This window comes from Pristis pectinata, chromosome 12 (assembly GCF_009764475.1).
Source record: "Pristis pectinata isolate sPriPec2 chromosome 12, sPriPec2.1.pri, whole genome shotgun sequence".
Lineage (NCBI taxonomy): Eukaryota > Metazoa > Chordata > Chondrichthyes > Rhinopristiformes > Pristidae > Pristis > Pristis pectinata.
The window spans coordinates 44,498,917-44,520,294 of record NC_067416.1 but is presented as its reverse complement, the minus strand read 5'-3'; positions in this window follow the sequence as shown (position 1 = coordinate 44,520,294).

The following is a 21,378-nucleotide window of genomic DNA, read 5'->3' as shown; positions in this document are numbered from 1 at the left end:
TCTGCACCATTTCCAGCTTAATGACATGTTTCCTATGGCTAGGCAACCAGAACTGCACACAATACATTAAGTGCGGTCTCACCAACATCTTGTACAGCTGTAACATGACATCCCAACTCTTGTATTCAATGCCCTGACCAATGAAGGCAAGCGTGCCACACACCTTCACCACTGTCTACCTGAGTTGCCACTTTCAGAGAACAGTGTTTGTACCTAGAGGTCTGTCTTCTACAACACTCCAGGGCTACATCATTTACTGTTAATGTCCTGTCCTGGTTTAACTTCCTAAAATGCAACACTTTGCATTTGTCCAAGTTAAATTCCATCTGCCATTCCATGGTCCATTTTCCCAGTTGATCTATTTCCTATTGTAATCTTAGATAATCTGTATCCATAGAAAGCCGCCTTTGTTGTCTACAACTCCACTAATATCCATGTCGTCTCCAAACTTGATAGACCAGCTACATTCTCATTCAAGGCACTTATTTTTATAACAAACAACAAATGCGCCTGTACCAATCCATGCGATACACCACTTACTACAGACTTCTAATCAGTAAAACACTCATCCACCACTACCTTCTGCCTCCGATCACCAAGCTAATTTTGGATCCAGTGCCTTTGCCTTCTGGACCAGCCTACCATGTGGAACCTTGTTAAAAGCCTTACTAAAATCCACATAGACCGCATTTACCACACTGCCTATATTGGTTTTCTTAGTTACCTCCTCAGGACCAGCCTACCATGTGGAACCTTGTTAAAAGCCTTACTAAAATCCACATAGACCGCATTTACCACACTGCCTATATTGGTTTTCTTAGTTACCTCCTCAAAAGAACTCAATTAGATTTGTGAGACATGATCTCGCTTGATCAAAGCCATGCTGACTAGGATTGACAAAGATGCAAAATTTTCTGTCAGAACCTTAGCAATTGCTTCCCTTGCTTACCCTAGCATCTTGGGATAGATCCCATCAGACACTTGGAATTTATCCACCTCAAGTTGCGCCAGTATTTCTAACACTTCCTCCTTCCTGATGCAGACAGGCTCCAGAATATCAGTGGACCCGTCTCTTAACTCTGCAGCCTCCACATTTCTTCTCCCTGTTGATGGGAGACTTGTAAATCCTTGGAATTCCCTTTCTCAGAAAGTCGTGGATGCTCATGGCTGAACATGTTAAAGGCAGAGCAATAGATATTTGAACATTCAAAGGAACAGTGTTTATGGTGATGGGGAGAGAAAATGGATTTGTGGCAGTATGAGCTCAAAGAGTCAACTCTCGCTGCTAACGTACTATATTCTTTCCCATCTTTGCCATCAGTTGGTTGAACCCTATGGTTATTGGATCTGCAGTCCTCAAATGGTATCCACAGATTTTCAAGCCAAGCTGTGGCTGCATGAATAGCCTGATGGATGTTTGTTTAGGAAATGGCTGTCAACCATCCACTATGGGTAGTGGTTTACAGTGTGGTCCATGATCAGATTTCACCCTTGGCTGCTGGGTGGATTTTTTTTTAAGCAGTGGAGTGGGTAACTGCTTTCCCAAAAGTAGTCATTATCAGTAAATGCTGCTCGTGTTTTCTGTAGTAGGTGCAATTCCTTTGGCATTTATGGGATGGCTGATGAACTCTTAGAAATAGGCATGGAAATAGGCCCTTTGGTCCACTGAGTACATACCAACCGTTGTCTCCATTTGTGGGGTACAGTGTCAGTAAGGCCCAGTGGAAGAAACAAGTATTTGTGAAGTTAATTTAATCCCATGTGTTTTCTTGGTTTAAACCATGTTGGGTTATTGCAAGATCTATGATTTTCACAAACCCAATTCACAATAGTACAGCACTGAAGCAGGTCATTTGGCCCACTAGGTTCATACCAGCTCTATACAAGAACAATTTCACTTGACCCATTCCTCTCTCTTCTCCTCTCCCTTCTCCCTCTTTTCAAATACTTTTACAAGTCCCCTGCGAACACTATACATTTCATACACCCCACAACATGCTGATTCATTAAAGTGCTCTTTGTTCTGGAGTCCAAATGCATGCGGGTACACACCAACTTTACTGTAAAAAGTCATCTGCCTGGGCTGTGCCGGGAGCCTGGTATGAAAACCTGACCTCTGCTGGCTTGAGTGATCTCATCACCACTGAGCCAATATGCCACTGTCTGCTGAGCTGGGGCTGGATGGGCTGAGGTGAGCAGTGCAATTGCTCAGCGCTGAGATGCAGGACTCGGGCCAAGGTGGTGGGTGTCACAGTGAGTGCAGGTCATTGCTGGAGACTGGCACCAGTTGCTCCATGTACTTGCAGACCACATGGGTCCTATGGTCTCTTTCATCACCACCTGTTGGATTCGATGGAAGCTGTCGTCTCCCCGTGTCTTTGCTTGGCTGCACAGCTCTCCCAAGCATGGAGATTGCAGCATGGGAATAAGCTCAATGGTGATGGCTACACCTTGTCTCCTTGTTTCGCTACACACCAAGCCAAGCGGCAATTAGATCAATTTAACTGTTTCACTGCTGTGGGAGCTCCAGCGGTGGATCGAGCCCTCAAGCAGGTTCCCAGCATAGCAGCACAGTCAGTAATGCAATTGTACCTATGGATCTATACCTATGTCAGTATTTGCCAAGGAGAAGGACGTGGAGGACAGTGAGATTAATGTGGAGCGTGCGAATATCCAGGGCATTTTGAGATAAAGAAAGAGGTAGCGTTGGGTCTCTTGAAAAACATTAAGCTTGATATCCCCAGATCTTGATGGGATATACCCCAGCACATTGAGAGAGGCAAGAGATGAGATTGCTGAGGCCTTGACCAAGATTTTTGTGTCCTGTCTAGCTAAAGACAATGTTCCAGAGGACTGGCGAGTAACTAATGTTGGTCCATTGTTTAAGAAGGGAAATAGGGTTAATCCTGGTAACTATAGACCAGTGAGTCTCACATCAGTGGGAGGGAAGTTATTGTAGAGCATTCTTAGGGATAAGATTTATGAGCATTTGAAGAGCCATGGCTTAATTAGGGACACTCAGCATGGCTTTGTGGGGGCAAGTCGTGTCTTACTAACGATTAACTTTTTGAGGAGGTTACAAAGGGGATTGATGAGGGTAGAGCTGTGGATGTTGTCTACATGAATTTTAATAAGGAGTTTGACAAGGTCCATCATGGGAGACTAATCCAGAAGATGAAGATGCATGGTGACTTGGCTGTTGGATTCAAGATTGGCTTGCCCATAGAAAACAGAAGGTAGTGGTTGATGGGACTTATTCTGGCTGGAGGACCATGACTAGTGGTGTTTTACGTAGATGGGTGGATTAGTAAGTTGCAGACAATACGAAGATTGGTGACATTGTTGATAGTGTAGAGGATTGCCAGCGGAAACAGCGGAATGTAGATCAGTTGTAAACATGGGCGGAGAAATAGCATATGGTGTTTAATCCGGCCAAGTGTGAAGTGTGAGGAGTACTGTGTCCAGTTCTGGTCGCCTCATTATTGGAAGGATGTGGAAGCGTTGGAAAGGGTGCAGGGGAGATTTACCAGGATGCCACCTGGTTTGGAGAGTATGGATTATAAGGAGAGACTAAGGGAGCTAGGGCTTTACTCTTTGGAGAGGAGGAGGATGAGGGGAGACATGATAGAGGTTTTCAAAATATTAGGAGGAATAGATAGAGTAGACAGCCAGCGCCTCTTTCCCAGGACACCAGTGCTCAATAACAAGAGGGCATGGCTTTAAAGTAATGGGTGGAAAGTTCAAGGGAGATATCAGAGGGAGGTTTTTTACCCAGTGAGTGGTTGGTGTCACAAACCAGCAACAAAAGAAACACACTGAGCATGATTTAGTGTTAAAAACTATTTTATTAATCACTACTTATGATAATACGTAAAATAAAAGTTAAAAAAAAACTGTTAGTGTGTTAGAATTCAAGAATGTTAAACCTCGAACGTTAACCCCAAAACTAAACTCTTCGTGTGTGTGTGTGACAAAGTCCAAAACTCCCAGTTCCTGAATGGTTCTTAAAGTTCAGTTCCGCAAGCCATAAGGTGAAACATGAGCAAGGGCTTCTTCAACAACCACCGTTGTCTGAAGATAAGATGTAGATGTAGAAAAACATAGGGAGAGTAAATACGAAATCCAAATGTTCCACGATGGAACCCAAAAGACACTCCAGTGTTTACTCGGTAGTGACTTCCTCACCCCGAAAAGCATCCGAACCGTGGTCGTCCACACACAAATACCTGTTTCCTTCTACAGGTCAGCAACAAAGTGAACTCCACCGGATTACTTCCAACTTCCATACATGGATTTCAGTGGCAAACACAGTTATTGTTTCTCATCCATCGATAGAGAAAACAAGCAGGCTGGTGTCTCTCTCCCTTCTCCCTCTCTCCTTCTTCTTCTTCTTCTTACTTCTTCAACAACGTCATTACGTCCTTTATCTTCTATTGACGTAAGCACGCCCCACACACACATACACACACACTCTCTATCTTAAAGGGACTTTCACTGAGTCCGTAACATTGGGGCATGGAATGCACTGCCTGGGGTGGTGGTGGAGGCAGGTACGTTGGTCAAATTCAAGAGATTGTTAGATAAGCATATGGAGGAATTTAAAATAGGGGGATATGTGGGAGGAAGGGGTTAGATAGTCTTAGGTGTGATTTAAAGGTCGGCACAACATGGTGGGCTGAAGGGCCTGTATTGTGCTGTACTGTTCTATGGTTCTATGGTGTTGCACTTTGGGAGGTCAAATGTAAAGGCACAGTACACAGTTAATAACAGGGCCCTCCGCAGTATTGATGTATAAAGGGATCTTGGAGTCCAACTCCATAGCTCCCTGAAAGTGGCTGCACAAGTTGATAATGCAGTAGAGAAAGAATATGCATGCTTACCTTTATTAGTTCAAGAGCCAGGAAGTTACATATGTTGCAGCTTTATGAAACTGTGTTAGGCCACATATGGAGTATTGCATTGAATTCTGGTGACCCCATTATAGGAAGGATGTGGAGGCTTTGGAGAGGATGTAGAAGAAGTTTACCAGGGTGCTACCTGGATAAGGAGAGGATGGACAAATTTAGGTCACTTTGTCTGGAACAGCAGAGGCTGAGGGGAGACCTGATAGAAGTTTATAAGATTATGAAGAGCATGGATAGGCAGCCAGTATATTTTTCGCAGGGTCACAATGTCTAATACTAGATGGCATGCATTTGAGGTGAGAGGGGGTAAATTCAAAGGAGATGTGCGGGGCAGGTTTTTTCTTACAGACAGTGGTGGGAGCCTGGAACGCACTGCCAGGGTTGGTATTGGAGGCAAAAACAATAGAGGCATTTAAGAGGCTCTTAGGCAGGCACATGAATATGCAGAGAATGGAGGGATATGGATTTGTGTAGGCAGACAGGACTAGTTTAGTAGGCTTTTAATTATTAGTTTAATTAGTTCAGCACAACCTAGTCAGCCGAAAGGTCTGTTCATGTGCTGTTCTGTGTTCTATAATTTTGCATTCTTCTGCAATGAAAGTATTCTATACATATCTACCCATTCAACCCAGCCAAATTTTTAAAGATCTCTATCAGATCTTTTCTAAGTATTCCCTTGACTTAAAGAAAAATCACAGTGTGTTCAATTTTTCCTTGGAAGAAGTAATCTACCACCCTGGTAAATCTTCTGTGCTCTAATGTTAGAATGTGAAAACAATATTAAACAATATATGTTGGCTTTAACTCTCAGCTTCGTGTTATCTGTGAATGGTGTTACATATTCCTTCGTCTAAATTGTCAATGCCACTTGCTAATTTCTACATTCTCTTCTATTTTTTAACCAACTTTATAACTATGCAGCAGTTTCCTTCCGAGCTGCACATGCCTTCATCTTTTGCCATGAGTCTATCGATGTTAGCTTTCATAAATTTTGGGATTGAGTTTAAGAGCCGCAAGGTAATGATGCAAAGGTAATGCCTACCTACAAAACTCTGGTTAGACCACACTTGGAGTACTGTGTCCAGTTCTGGTCACCCCATTATAGGAAGGATGTGGAGGCGTTGGAAAGGGTGCAGAGGAGATTTACCAGGATGCTGCCTGGTTTGGAGAGTATGGATTATGAGGAGAGACTAAGGGAGCTAGGGCTTTACCCTTTGGAGAGGAGGAGGATGAGGGGAGACATGATAGAGGTATACAAAATATTAAGAGGAATAGATGGAGTAGACAGCCAGCGCCTCTTTCCCAGGGCACCAGTGCTCAATACAAGAAGGCATGGCTTTAAAGTAATGGGTGGGAAGTTCAAGGGAGATATCAGAGGGAAGTTTTTTACCCAGAGAGTGGTTGGGGCATGGAATGCGCTGCCTGGGGTGGTGGTGGAGTCAAGTTCAAGAGATTGTTAGCTAAGCATATGGAGGAATTTAAAATAGGGGGATATGTGGGAGGAAGGGGTTAGATAGTCTTAGGCATGGTTTAAAGTTCGGCACAACATGGTGGGGCCGAAGGGCCTGTATTGTGCTGTACTCTTCTATGGTTCTAAGGGTGATACATTATCCAAGAGGATTTGAGATCAAGGTATGATTCCATTCACTACCCGGTACTTCTACTTGTTGTGTTAGTTAAACGTTCATTGATTTGAACTGACTACTTTTACCTATTATTACATTTTCTGTCTCAAGGTAACATTTTGAATACTTTTTGTACAGATTTCAGCATACATTTAAACACATTTTTAATTATTTCTTTATTGGATGTGCGAGTCACTGAGAAGAGAGTATTTATGGCCCACCCCTCATAGTCCTTGAATGGTGGTCAGATACCAGAACTAATCAAAGTAGCCAGTAGTTCCCTGTGGCTCAGAAGGGTAGGGAAGGAGAGAGGAGGGCAGTAGTGACAGGGGACTCTATAGTTAGGTGGGCAGACAGGCGATTCTGTGGACGCAGGAAAGAAACTCGGAAGGTAGTTTGCCTCCCAGGTGCCAGGGTCCGGGATGTTTCAGATCGCGTCGAACATATCCTGCAGAGGGAGGGAGAACAGCCAGAGGTCGTGGTACATATTGCTACCAATGACATAGGTAGGAGAAAGGATCAGGTCCTGAAAAAAGACTTTAGGGAGTCAGGAAGGAAGTTGAGAAGCAGGACCTCAAAGGTAGTAATTTCAGGATTAATGCCTGTGCCACATGACAGTGTGTATAGGAATAGAATGAGGTGGAGATTAAATGCGTGGTTGAGGGATTGGAGTAAGGAGCAGGGATTCAGATTTCTGAATCATTGGGGCCTCTTTTGGGGCAGGTACAAAGATGATGGGTTGCACTTGAATCCCAGGGGGACCAACATCCTGGTGGGGAGGTTTGCCAAGGCTACTGGGGGGAACTTAAACTAGAATTGTTGGGGAGTGGGATCCAAACTGGAGAGACCGACGAAGAGGTGTTTGGCTCTCAAATAGAGAAAGCTAGTAGTAGGTACGAGAGGGAGGATAGGCAGGTGACAGAGAAGGGATGTGCTCAGACCAGTTCGAGATGTGTCTATTTTAATGCAAGGAGTATTGTGAACAAGGCAGATGAGCTTAGAGCTTGGATAAATACTTGCTACGATGTGGTGGCCTTTACAGAGACTTGGATGGCTCAGGGACTGGAATGGTTGCTTCAAGTGCTGGGTTTTAGATGTTTTAGAAAAGACAGGGAGGGAGGCAAAAGAGGTGGGAGAATGGCACTGTTGATCAGAGGTAGTGTCATGGCTGTGGAAAAGGTGGACATTGTGGAGGGATTGTCTACGGAGTCTCTGTGGGGAGACTCTGTGGTGGAGGTTAAGAACAGGAAGGGGTCAATAATTTTACTGGGTGTTTTCATAGGCCACCCAATAGTAACAGGGATATCGAGGAGCAGATAGAGAAGCAGATCCTTGAAAGGTGTGAAAATAACAGAGTTGTTGTGATGGGAGATTTTAATTTCCCAAACATCGATTGGCATCTCCATACAGTGAGGGGTTTAGGTGGGGTGGAGTTTGTTAAGTGTGTTCAAGAAGGATTCTTGACACAAAATGTAGATAAGCCTACAAGAGGAGAGGCTGTGCTTGATTTGGTATTGGAAAATGAACCTGGTCAGGTGTCAGATCTCTCAGTGGGTGAACATTTTGGTGATAGTGATCATAATTCTATCTCCCATACGTTAGCACTGGAGAGGGATAGGAACAGATAGGCTAGAAAGGTGATTACTTGGAGTAAAGGGAATTATGAGGCTCTCAGGCAGGAAATTGGGAGATTAAATTGGGAACAGATGCTCTCGGGAAAGTACGGAAGAAATGTGGCAAATATTCAGGGGATATTTGTGTGGAGGTCTGCATAGGCATGTTCCAATGAGACAGGGGAGTCACAAGAGGATACAGGAACTGTGGTGTACAAAGGCTGTAATAAATCTAGTCAAAAGGAAAAGAAAAGCTTACAAAAGGTACAGAGAGCTAGGTAATGTTAGAGATCTGGAAGAGTATAAGGCTAACAGGAAGGAGCTTAAGAAGGAAATTAGGAGAGCCAGAAGGGGACACGAGAAGGCCTTGGCGGGCAGGATTAAGGAAAACCCCAAGGCATTCTACAAGTATGTGAAGAGCAAGAGGATAAGATGCGAGAGAATAAGGCCTATCAAGTGAAGCAGTGGGAAAGTATAGATGGATCTGGAAGAAATAGCGGAGGTACTTAATGAATACTTCACATCAGTATTCACTATGGTAAAAGATCTGGGGAATTGTAGTGAGGACTTGCAGCAGGCTGAAAAGCTCGAGCATGTAGATATTAAGAAAGAGGAGGTGCTGAAACTTTTGGAAAGCATCAAATTGGATAAGTCGCCAGGACCGAATGAGATGTACCCCAGGCTGCTGTGAGAGGCAAGGGAGGAGATTAAGGATCCTCTGACGATGATCTTTGCATCATCGATGGAGATGGGAGAGGTTCCAGAAGATTGGAGGATTGCGCATGTTGTTCCCTTATTCAGGAAAGGGAGTAGAGATAGCCCAGGGAATTATCGACCAGTGAGTCTTACCTCAGTGATTGGTAGGTTGATGGAGAAGATCATGAGAGGCAGGATTTATGAACATTTGGAGAGGTATAATATGATTAGGAATAGTCAGCATGGCTTTGTCAAGAACGGGTCCTGCCTTACGAGCCTGATAAAATTTTTTGAGGTTGTGACTAAACACATCCATGAAGGGAGAGCAGTATGTGGATTTCAGCAAGGCTTATTGAGAAAGTAAGGAGGCATGGGATCCACGGGGACTTTGCAGTGTGGATCCAGAACTGGCTGGCCCACAGAAGGCAAAGAGTAGTTGTTGAAGGTTCGTATTTTGCATGGAGGTCGGTGACCAGTGGTGTACCTCAGGGATCTGTTCTGGGATCCTTACTCTTTGTGATTTTTATAAATGACCTGGATGAGGAAGTGGAAGGATGTATTAGTAAGTTTGCGGATGACACAAAGGTTGGAGGTGTTGTGGATAGTACAGAGGACTGTCAGAGGTTACAGCAGGACATAGATAGAATGCAAAGTTGGGCTGAGAAGTGGCAAATGCAGTTCAACCCAGATAAGTGTGAAGTGGTTCATTTTGGTAGGTCAAATACGATGGCAGAATATAGTATTAATGGTAGGACTCTTGGCAGTGTGGAGGATCAGAGGGATCTTGGGGTCCCAGTCCATAGGATGCTCAAAGCAGCTGCACAGGTTGACTCTGTGGTTAAGAAGGCATATGGTGTATTGTCCTTCATCAATCGTGGAATTGAATTTAGGAGCCGAGAGGTATTGTTGCAGCTATATTGGACCCTGGTCAGACCTTACTTGGAGTACTGTGCTCAGTTCTGGTCGCCTCACTAGAGGAAGGATGTGGAAGCCATAGAAAGGGTGCAGAGGAGATTTACAAGGATGCTGCCTGGAATTCAGAGCATGCCTTATGAAAGCAGGTTGAGGGAACTCGGCCTTTTCTCCTTGGAGCGACGGAGGATGAGGGGCGACCTGATAGAAGGATATAAGATGATGAGAGGCATTGATCAGGTAGATAGTCAGAGGCTTTTCTCCAGGGTTGAAATGGTGGCCACAAGGGGACATAGGTTTAAGGTGCTGGGGAGGAGGTATAGAGGGGATGTGAGGGGTAAGTTTTTTACTCAGAGAGTGATGAGTGCGTGGAATGGGCTACCGGCAACAGTGATGGAAGCGGATACAATAGGGTCTTCTAAGAGACTTTTGGATAGGTACATGGAGCTGGGAAAAATAGAGGGCTATGGGTAAGCCTAGTAATTTCTAAGGTAGGGACATGTTCGGCACAGCTTTGTGGGCCAAAGGGCCTGAATTGTGCTGTAAGTTTTCTATGTTTCTATGTTTCTAGTTATTTGGTTTCGGAGTGAGAGTTTAGGAAAAGGATGGAGGGACGGAGGGAGGAGGGTATCCCTCCCTCTTTTAAAGAATAGTACAAGGTTAGCATTCCTCTAGCACTACTCCCATAGCCAGAGAGAACTGAAAGAGAGTGGTCAGAGCCTCTCAAATATCCCCTCTCACTTTCTTTGATAGCCTGGGATTTATTTCATCTGTGCCTGTGACTTAACTACCTTCAAAGATACTAAACCCCTAAAGTACTTAGTTTTACCATGGTATCCCTAATCTTATTTTACTGGGTTTTAAAATGGGTGGGAGAGAGAGTTTCAAAAGAGAATCCCAAAGCATTCACAGCATGGGGAAGCAAAAAATAAGATGTATGCATGGACTGTTCAGTAAGATGTTTCAACCAATTGTCTAACCTACTGAGAGACAAGGGCACTCACACCTCGGAGGAAATGGAGAGACTGTGACAAGACATACAGTAGAGAGTAAACTGCACCCCTGAAATGGAAGTTCATCAATGCTGTGTGTTTGGAAAGAGATTTACAAAGTTATCCCACCAAACTAAACAACTCTATCACTGATAATGGAACTCCACACTGATAACGAACATTATAATGTTCCAGCTGTTGAGATAATTTGAAAACAAAAAGCGTAATCTGAAAAGCCAGAATATTCAGGTTGAATTCTCCTGTTGGTGTCATTACTAATTGTATCTAGGACCGAAACATGTTCAGTCTGATAGTTCAGTTTATTTCTACTGATATCTAAGCTGCAGTTTAATACTCTACATAGCAAATAAATCAACTTTATAAAAGCAATATTCTGGGGTTTAGGATTTTTGGCTGGAGGTCAGAAAGTGGAACCTTTGGAATGCGCTGCCTGGGGTGGTGGTGGAGGCAGGTACATTGGTCAAATTCAAGAGGTTGCTAGATAAGCATATGGAGGAATTTAAAATAGAGGGATATGTGGGGGGAAGGGGTTAGATAGTCTTAGGTGAGGTTCAAAGGTCAGCACAACATTGTGGGCTGAAGGGCCTGTATTGTGCTGTACTGTTCTATGATTCTATGATTGGGGAGAATCATATGGCAGGAACAAAGCTTCAGCTTAGACCACAATCTCTTGGGAACATACTGAGAGAATCAGCACTTTGGTCTTTTCTGTCATTAAACAGAGATGAAGTTGTTGCTCTTATTCCTGACATATGTAATAAATGTATACCAGCTGCTCTCTTCCAGGGCTCTTGGAATGGAAGAGAATGTTCCTTTCCCGTCGCTGTCTGTAAGGAGTTTGTACGTTCTCCCGTGTCTGCGTGGGTTTCCTCCGGGTGCTTTGGTTTCCTCCCACGTTGCAAAGACGTATGGGTAGGTTAATTTGGGTTTAAAATGGGCAGCGCGGACTCGTTGGGCCGGAAGGTCCTGATACCACGCTGTAAATAATTTTTTTTTAAATTCTAAAAATTTTAAAAATTTTAAAATTTACAATGTGTTTTGAGTCAGGAAGAACAATGGAAGTTGCTGTAAATGTTCTGTTTGATCAGAAATTGATGTTAGGCTGTGATCTGCTCCTGTTTGAAAATGAAGCTGCTGAATGATTCTGAAAAGTTGTGACATTTGTATGACAGTCCTAATCTGCCATTCTAACACTGGCATTAACCGAGTTGAAACAAACCACCACTTGTAGTACTGTGTGCAGTTCTGGTTGTCAGATTATAAAAAGGATGCAGAAACACTGGAGTGGTTGCAAAAAAAAACATGGTTGATGTGAGAACAGCAAAGGTAAAAACTTCAGAAAGCTGGACCTGTTTTCACTTTAAAAGAGAAGTCTGTGGGTTGACTTAATATGGAGAGCTTCTCAAGTATATAATTGGAATGTAGCCCGGTCACTACCAATACCTGAGTCCAGATATTCACAAATATAATTTACAAAATTTTCTGTGAATATAAACATCTCTTGATTTGCTATAAAAATGGAGAATGTTGGGAATACTCAGCAGCACTTGTGAAGAGAGTGAAGATAACATTTTGGGTCAATGATGTTTGTGTCTTATTGTCTGAACTCAACATTCGACTTTTTGTTATCTTCTGTTCAACTCCCATTTCCTGTTCTCCACTATGGGCAGAGATGTCTTCAATTGCTCAGATCCTGAGATCTCTGACCAAGCTTTTACTTGCTTTATATAATGGCTCTTTTTTTTTAGCTCAGAGTTAGTTTTGTTTAACTACATTCCTAATGTACAATTTGACTACAGTAAAAGTGCTCTGTAAATGTCTTTTTACACCATTTCCTTGGGATTGAGGATGATTTGCTTCCCTTCCAGTTTTATGGAGTGGAAGAGACATTTTGTTTAATGTGGGGTGACCATTACATACGAGCTATGACATGAACTTGACTGAACAAAATCTTGGTCCAGTGTCAGCTAGGTCCAAGATGATTGGAGGCCAGGCTCTGCTGCGTATCAATAAACATGAATGCATACACACTGATGAATTCTGGGTACATACATATCTGGATATAATGTTGCTTGTACTGTCTTCCTGACCCACACATGCACATACGCACTGATGTACTCAGTGACTGGGTCTCCACATCCCTCTTGGCTAGGAAATTCCAAAAATTTACCATCTTCCTTGTGAAGAAGTTGCTTTCTATCCCAGACTTGAATTGTTGATGCATATGTGTCTCTGCAGTTTAATGCAAGAACTAAGTGTTCTGTTGGACCATTGGAAGGTAGTTGAAAGTTGACCTTCATTGGGTGGCTTCTCCAGTTTAAGAAGTATACTCAGCAGTGAATATTTACCCAGCTTTCCAGGTGGGGATCCCAGAGGTCTTTTACAAGATTATGATTGACCTCCACTGAACCACCCCTCAGGCTCTCAGTCTGTAAGAAGTGATCCCTATTTATCCTGATGACTGCTCTGGAAATATGATTCTTTGGGCCATTTTTACCTGTAATTATTCCAGAGAATCACCATCAGTGGATTGTCTTCCAAGCTGCACACCATCCTGACTTAGAAATCTATTGTCTTCCTCATGATCATTGAGTCTAAAGTCTGGGACTCCCTACCCAACAGTGTTGTGGGAGATCCTTTACCAGAAGGAATTCAATGGTACCTTGTTACCACTTTCTCAAAGGCAAATAGGGATAGGCAACAAAAGCTGGTTCTGCAATTGACATCCAGATCCTGGAAAAGACAAATAAGTAAATGTAAAGTTTTTGCTGGTGTATGGCTGCTGGCCTCAGCGTTGCCAAGTGGATCAAAACCATGATCAAAGTGATGGCAGTTTAATGTATGGGCTGCCAATCCAGAAGGCAAACAGCAGCTGAGACAAAACCCCACATGGTTTCATACAGCTGAGGCAAATGCTGCATTTTACAAATTATTTGACTTTAAGATTGAGAAAGACCAGTAGCATGTTTCCAGGAATTCTCCATTTTATTGAAGTGTGCATGTTCGACTTGTGGGCAACAGAAAATATACAACCTGGGACATCAAGTCCTGGTAGCTCATCCCTCAGTGAGAAACTCCACAACTGACCCTGCTTCAGGCTGGAAGTTTGGCATGGCTGAAGTATCATAAAATTGGAGGATTGCATCGTTTAAGAGGCTGTTCAATAAACACACGAATATGCAGGGAATGTAGGGATATGGATCACGTACAGGCAGAAGAGATTTTGTTTCATTTGGTATTGTGTTCCGTGCAGACATTGTGGGCCAAAGGGCCTGTTCCTCTGCTGTACTGTTGTATGTTCTAAAGTTGTCCCCTTCTTCAAAAATGTCAGTAGGGTTGAGCCTGCAAACTACAATCCAGTGATCCTTACATCAGTAGTCGGGAAGATACTGAAGGACAGGATTTATGTTCACTTGGAATGGCAGGGACTCATTAAGAGGAGTCAGCGTGGTTTAATGCAGGAGCGATCATGTCTCACAAATCTGATGCAGTGTTTTGAGGAAGTAACTAAGAAAATTGATGAAGGCAGCACAGCAGTCATGGCTGATGTGGATGTAAGGGTTTTGACAAGGATCCATGTAGTAGACTTCTCCAGAAGGTTAAGGCACTGGGGATCTGAGGCATGTTGGCAAACTGGATCCAAAATTGGCTTGGTGATAGGAGCAGAGGGTGTTTTTCTGACTAAGTCTGTAACCAGTGGTCTACATTAGGGATCAGTGCTGGGACCTTTTTTCTCTGTAATATATATGTATATAAATGGCTTGGATGAGATTGTAGGTGGTATGATTACTAAGTTTGCAGCTAACATGAAAATTGGTGGAGACATAGATAACACGAAGAAGGTCGTCTAAGGACACAGTGGGACATAGGCCAGCTGGAAAGGTGGGCAGACTGGTAGCAGATGGAGTTTAATCCAGTGTGAGGTAATGCACTTTGGGAAGTCAAATTCATTAAATGGCAGGGACCTTAGGAACATTGATGTACATAAAGACTTTGGCTGCAAGTCCATAGCTTACTGAATGTGGTGGCACAGGTGATGAGGTAAAAAAGGCATTTGGTATTCTTTGGCATCAACCAAATCATTGAGGAAAAGAGTTGGGATGTCATGTTGTAGCTGTGTACAATATTAGTTAGACCACACTTTTGTGTATTGTCTACAGTTCTGGTCACCAATCTGCAGGAGGGATATGGTAGCAGTAGAGAGAGTGCAGAAGAAATTCACCAAGATGTTGCCTAGAATGGAGGACTGTAGTTATAGGGAGAGAATGAAAAGGCTGTTTTTTTTTTCCTCACTGGAACATGGAGGACTGAGGGGTGATTATAGTGGTTTATGAGGGGGATAGATAGGCAAAATCTTTTTTCCCAGGGCAGGGCAGTCTAGGACTAGAGAGGATAGGTTTAATGAGAGGAGAGAAATGTAAAGGAGATCTAAGGGGTAGGTTTTTTCCACACAGGGTGCTGAATATCTTAAACAGCTTGTCAGAGGAGATGGTAGAGGCAGAAATTATTATAACGTCTAAAAGGTGTTTGCACTGGCATTTGCGGAGGAAAGGTGTAGAGTGATACAGACCTTATGCAGGCAAATGGGGTTATTGTAGATCGGCATCATGGTCAGCATGAACGAGGTGGGCCAGAAGGGCCCCTTTACGTGCTGTATGATTCTATGAAATTACTGGCTGCAAAAGAAAAATATTTCAGTATCCTAACAAAGAGCTTCTCGGCCTATTCGCTAAATAGCTACCTTTTTAAGACAAATATTAATTCATTCAAAATCAACCCCATTAATGACAGAACCTATAAACCACTAGTCCAAATACACATACAGTCATTTGATCTCTCGGCAGAGTCTGCAGTGTGCCTCTTGAATTCCCTACTTTTTTGAAGATTGTTTGTTGCATGTTTAAAAGGTATCAGGAGATGTACATGGATAGGAAAGGTTTAGAGGGATAGGGGCCAAATTCAGGCAAATGGGACTAGCTCAGGTCGACAGCTTGGACAGCCTATACAAATTGGGCCAAAGGGCCTGTTTCTGCACTGCAAAACTCTAACATTGTGCAATCACCAGTGACCATCCCTATTTCTGACCTTATGATTGAAGGAAGGTTATTGATGAAGCAGCTGAAGATGGTTGGGCCTTGGACACTACCCTGAGGAACTCCTGCAGAGATGTCCTGTAGGTGATATGGTTGACCTCCCATCACTATAATCATATTCCTTTGCACTAGGTATGATTCCAACCAGTGCTGGGTTTTCTCTGATTCCCATCAACTCCAGTTTAGTCAGGGCTCCTTGATACCATACTCAATCAAATGCTGCCTTGATGTCAAGGGCAGTCATTTCAACTCTTTTGTTTCAAGTCCAGCTCTTTTGTCCATGTTTGGACCAAGGATGTAATGAGGTCAGGAGCTGAATGGCTTTGGTGGAACCCACACTAAACTTCTGCAAGCAGGTTGTTGCTTAGCAAGTGCCAATTGACAGCACCATCGATTATCCCTTCCATCGCCTTGCTAATAGGGCGGTATTTGGCTCGATTGGATTTTTCCTGCTTCATGTAGACAGGAAGGAGCTGGGCAATTTTTCACATTGTCCAGTACTTGCCAGTGTTGTTGCTGTACTGGAACAGCTTGGTCAAGGGTGCAATTATTTCTGGAGCAGAAGTCTTCAGTACTATTGCCAGAATGTTGTCAGGGCCCAGAGCCTTCACTCTATCCAATGCCTTTAGCTGTTTCTTGATAGGAAAAATCTTTTTCCCATGGAGGGTGTGTCTAAGACTAAAGAGCATAGATTTAAGCTTAAAGGTATGAGGTTTAGAGGAGATAAGAGGGGGAATTTTTTCAAACAGAGGGTGATTGATATCTGGAATGTGCTGTCTGAAGAAGTTAACATAGAACATAGAACAATACAGCACAGGAACAGGCCCTTTGGCCCATGATGCCTGTGCCACTCATGCCAATTTTAACTCATCCCATCTGCCTGCAGTTGCTTGATGTCCCTCCATTTCCTGCCTGTTCATGTGCCTGTCTAAGTGCCTCTTAAATGTTACTATCATATCTGCTTCCACCACTTCCCCATTAGTGTGTTCCAGTCATCTACCACTCTGCTTCGTGCATCTCCTTCAAACTTTCCCTCTCTCACCTTACACCTATGCCTTCTAGTATTTAACATTTGTACCCTGGGAAGAAGACATTATCTACCCTTTGTATGCCTCTCATATTTTTATATACTTTTATCAGGTCGCCCCTCAGCCTCTGACATTCCAGAGAAAATAATCCAAGTTTGTCCAATCTCTCCTTACAGCTAATAATCTCTAATCCAGGCAACATCCCAGTGAACTTCTTTTGCACCTTCTCCAAAGCCACAACATCCTTTCTGTTGTGTGGTAACCAGAACTGCACACAATACTCCAAATGTGGCTTAACTAAAGCTTTAAACAGATGCAACGTGAGCTCCTGGCTTTTACACTCAACACCCTGCCCAGTGAAGGTAAGTATACCACGTGCCTTCTTCACCACCCTACCTACCTATTTTGCCACATTCAGAGAACTATGGACTTGCACCCCAAGATCCCTCTGTAAGGGTCCTACCATTTACTGTATACTTTCCTCTTACATTTGACCTCCCAACAACATCTCACACTTGTCCAGATTAAGCTCACTGGCCATTTCTCCTCCCACATTTCCAACAGGTCTACATCCTGCTGAATCCCTTGACAACCTTCTTCACTATCCACAACTCTGCGAATTTTTGTGTTGTCTGCAAACTTACTAATCAGCCCACCTGCACTTACGTCCAAATCATTTATATATGATCACAAAGAACAGAGATCCTAGCACTGATCCCTGCAGAACACCACTGGTCATAGGCTCCAATCAAAATAACATCCCTCCACCACTATCCTCTGTTTTCTATGCTAAGCCAATTTTGAATTCAATCTACCAGATCTCCATGGATCCCATGTGCCTTAATCTTCTGGATCAGCCTACCTTGTCAAAAGCTTTACTAATGTCCTTGCATGCAATATCCACTGCCCTACCCTCATCAATCATCTTTGTCACCTCCTCAAAAAACTCAATCAAGTTTGGTGGTGGAGACATCCACTTATGACATTTAAGAAGCATCTAGACAAGCACTTGAATCGCCAAGGCACAGAAGGCTATGGACTTTTTGCAGGTAAAGGGATTAGTTAGGTAGTTAGTGTAGTTGGGTATAATGAGAAGCATGGACATGGTGAGCAAATGGGCTGGTGTCTGTGCTGAATTACTTTGACTATGCTCATCTATGCCCCACCACAATAGATGGCAACTGAATCCCTTCCCACATACACAGCAGACAAATGGCTTTCCCCAGTCCCAGTGTGAATGCTGGCCTGCCAGTATAATGGATGACAATTAAATTCTCTCCTGCAGATAGAATGGTTTATCAGATAGAACAGAGACAGTCAATATTGTTAAGAGGTGGGTATAATCTGACTAACTTGATTGAGTTCTTTGAGGAGTACGGAAAGAGGACTTATGAGAGTAATGCATTTGATGTCATTTGCATTGATCTTAACAAGACACTTGACAAGGCATCCTTCTTTGCCTTTAGTGATTTCAAGTGTTCATGTAGATATTTCTTAAAAGTTTTGTTAGACTTTGCCTCCACCACCACTTCAGGCAGTATGTACCAGTTCCAACCACCCTCTGCATGAAAAGATTTTTCCTCAGAACCCTTCTAAACTTCCAACTGCTTACCTTAAACCCACACCCTCTGGTTTTGGATACCTCTACTATGGGGAAAGGTTTCTTAACCTCTACCTTATCCATTCCCATCATAATTTTGTTTACCTCAGTTAGATTCTCCCCTCAACCTCCTGCATTCCAAGGAAAACAAACCAAACCTGTCCGGTCTTTCCTCATAACTTAAGTACTCCATCCCAGGCAAAGCCTTGATAAATCTCCTCTGTGCCGTCTCCAGTGCAGTCACATCCTTCACATAGTATGGCAAGCAGAGCCACACACACTACTCCAAGCGGGGCCTAACCAGTGCTTTATAAAGTTGTAGCGTTGCCTCCTGGTCTTATATTATATACCCCGGTTAATGAATACAAGTATTCTGAATGCCTTCTTAAACAACCATCGCAGGTTGTAGAGTTTTTTTTAGGGCAGGCACGGTTGTGTAGCGGTTTGCTTAACACTATTACAGCACCAGCGACCCAGGTTCAATTCTGGCCACTATCTGTAAAGAGTTTGTATGTTCTCCCTGTGTCTGCATGGGTTTCCTCTGGGTGATCCAGTTTCCTCCCACATTCCAGAGGCGTATGGGTTAGGAAGTTGTGAGCATGCTATGCTGGCGCTGGTAGCGTGGCGAAACGTGGGCTTTCCCCAGAACATTCTGTGCAAAAAGATGCATTTCACTGTGTGTTTCGATGTACATGTCAGTAATAAAGATATCTTATATTTTATTTGTGCCGACATCCTCAAAGATACTTGAACTTTAACAGCAAGGACCCACTGTTCCTCAATCCCTCATAAGGCCCCACCATTCACTGTGCATGCCCTAGGCTTACTAGTTCTCTCAAAATGCATCTCCTGGCACATCAGGATTAAATTCAATCCGCTATTGCTCTGCCCATCTACAAACTCATCGGTCTCATCCTGTAGACCTAAATCTACCCTCCTCATTATCATTACCACCAACTTTCATGTCATCTGCAAACTTAAAAATTATCCTCTTACATTCACATCTAAATTGTTATGACAAAGAGTAAGGGTCCTGGCAACAGTCCCTGTGGTAGACCACTGTGTGCTTAGGCTCCCAATCACAGAAGCAATCCTTCATCATCACCCTCTGCCTCCTATTACCAAGTCAAATTTGAATCCAATTTGCCAACTTGTCCTGGATCCCATGAGCTTTAACTTTCTGGATCGATCTCCCACGTGAGATGTTGTCACAGGCCTAAATGTAGACTGCATCAGCTGCACTGCCCTCATCAATACACTTTGTTACCTCTTCGAAAAATTCAATCAAATTGGTAAGATGGGATCTCCCCAAAACAAAGCCATGTTGATGATCTTTTATTGTAACCTGGCTCAGTGGCAGGAAACAAAGTATAATCATTGGCAAGTGTTTTGTGACTGCAAGATTTTATAGTGTTCCATTGAGTATATACATAAAGACATGTTTAGGAAGTTTGTGGGTGATGCTAAAATAAGCAGTGTGATAATAACAAAGAATGTTCTGGACTGCAGGAATTCATTGTTTATATGGTTCAAAGTAAAAAAAAATGGAAGTCAATCCAGAGAAATATCAAGTGATGTATATTTCTTGACATATGCTAACAAGATGAGGAAATACATGAATAATAGGATAGAAATTGTGTTTGCAAACTGAGATCTTGGAGTGCTCGTCCAAGAATCTATACACTTTTGAGAATGCTACTTTCATTTTAAATTTCATTGCAGAAATCAATCCCAATATGTTCTTAATTTCAATACCAGACCTTTATGGCCTTATCACTTTGTGTTGCTAACCATAGCAATTTTGGTGTTTCTATTCCCAAATCATTTTGTGTCCACGCAGAAATTAGGTCTCACACATTTTGAGCAATAACTGACCAGAATGTAATGTGCATGTCCATGGTTTCCTCAGGGTGGCAGGTAGATAGATAAGGTCTTTATGAAGACTTTCATGATGCTTGCCTTTATTGGCCAGGCCACAGATTGGAAGTGCATGCTATTAGATCATGCTAGGACAGTATAAGACATAAGTTAGGTCATTTCTGGATATATGCATAACACTGCAGGAAGGTTATGACAATATGAGGGAAAGCAAGGGAGGTTTACAAGACTGTTGTCAGAATTGGAAAAAGTTAGTTACGGAATTATTTTTTGAACAATGGAGGCTAATTTTATAAAGGTGTGTGAAACTTTGATGAGAATACAGTTCATAGAAGTTGTTCTGAAGTCATGCAAATTACTACACCTCGGCACTGTGAGCTGTTTTGAGTACCAAGGTACATGGATTTGGAAGAAGTGAAATGTAGATTTGCAAGATTAGTGACTACATTTCAAGGTTTAAGTTGCAAGGAGAGATTGCATAACTATTGCTGTATTCCTGAAATTTGAAAGCTAAAGTCCAGTAGACAGAGCAAATTGAGAAAGGTGAGGAAGCATGAGAGGGCTTCTAGGTTTAACTGCATTTACTTTAATGCAGGGAGGCTCACAGATACGATGGGTGAGCTGAGAGCATGGATCAGCACATTAGATTATGATATTGTTGCAATCACAGAAAAATTGCTGAGGGAAGGGCAGGACTGGCAGTTCAATGTTCCAGGGTATAGAAGTTTCAGGTGTGACAGAGGGGGGTGCGAAAGGGCAAGGGGAGGGGTGTGGGAGGGGGCGGGGGAGGTTCGCATTGCTGATCATGGTGCGAATTACGGCAGTAGTCATGGAGAATATCTAGGAGGGATCGGCCAATGAGGCTATATGGGTAGAACTTAGAAATAAAAAAGGGGCAAACACTTTGGGTTTATACTATAGGCCTTCCCTGATAGCAGGAATTAGAACAGATATTGTGGTAGGGTATAAAAACAATAGGGCTGTAGTAGTGGGGAATTTTAACTGGATTGACTGGG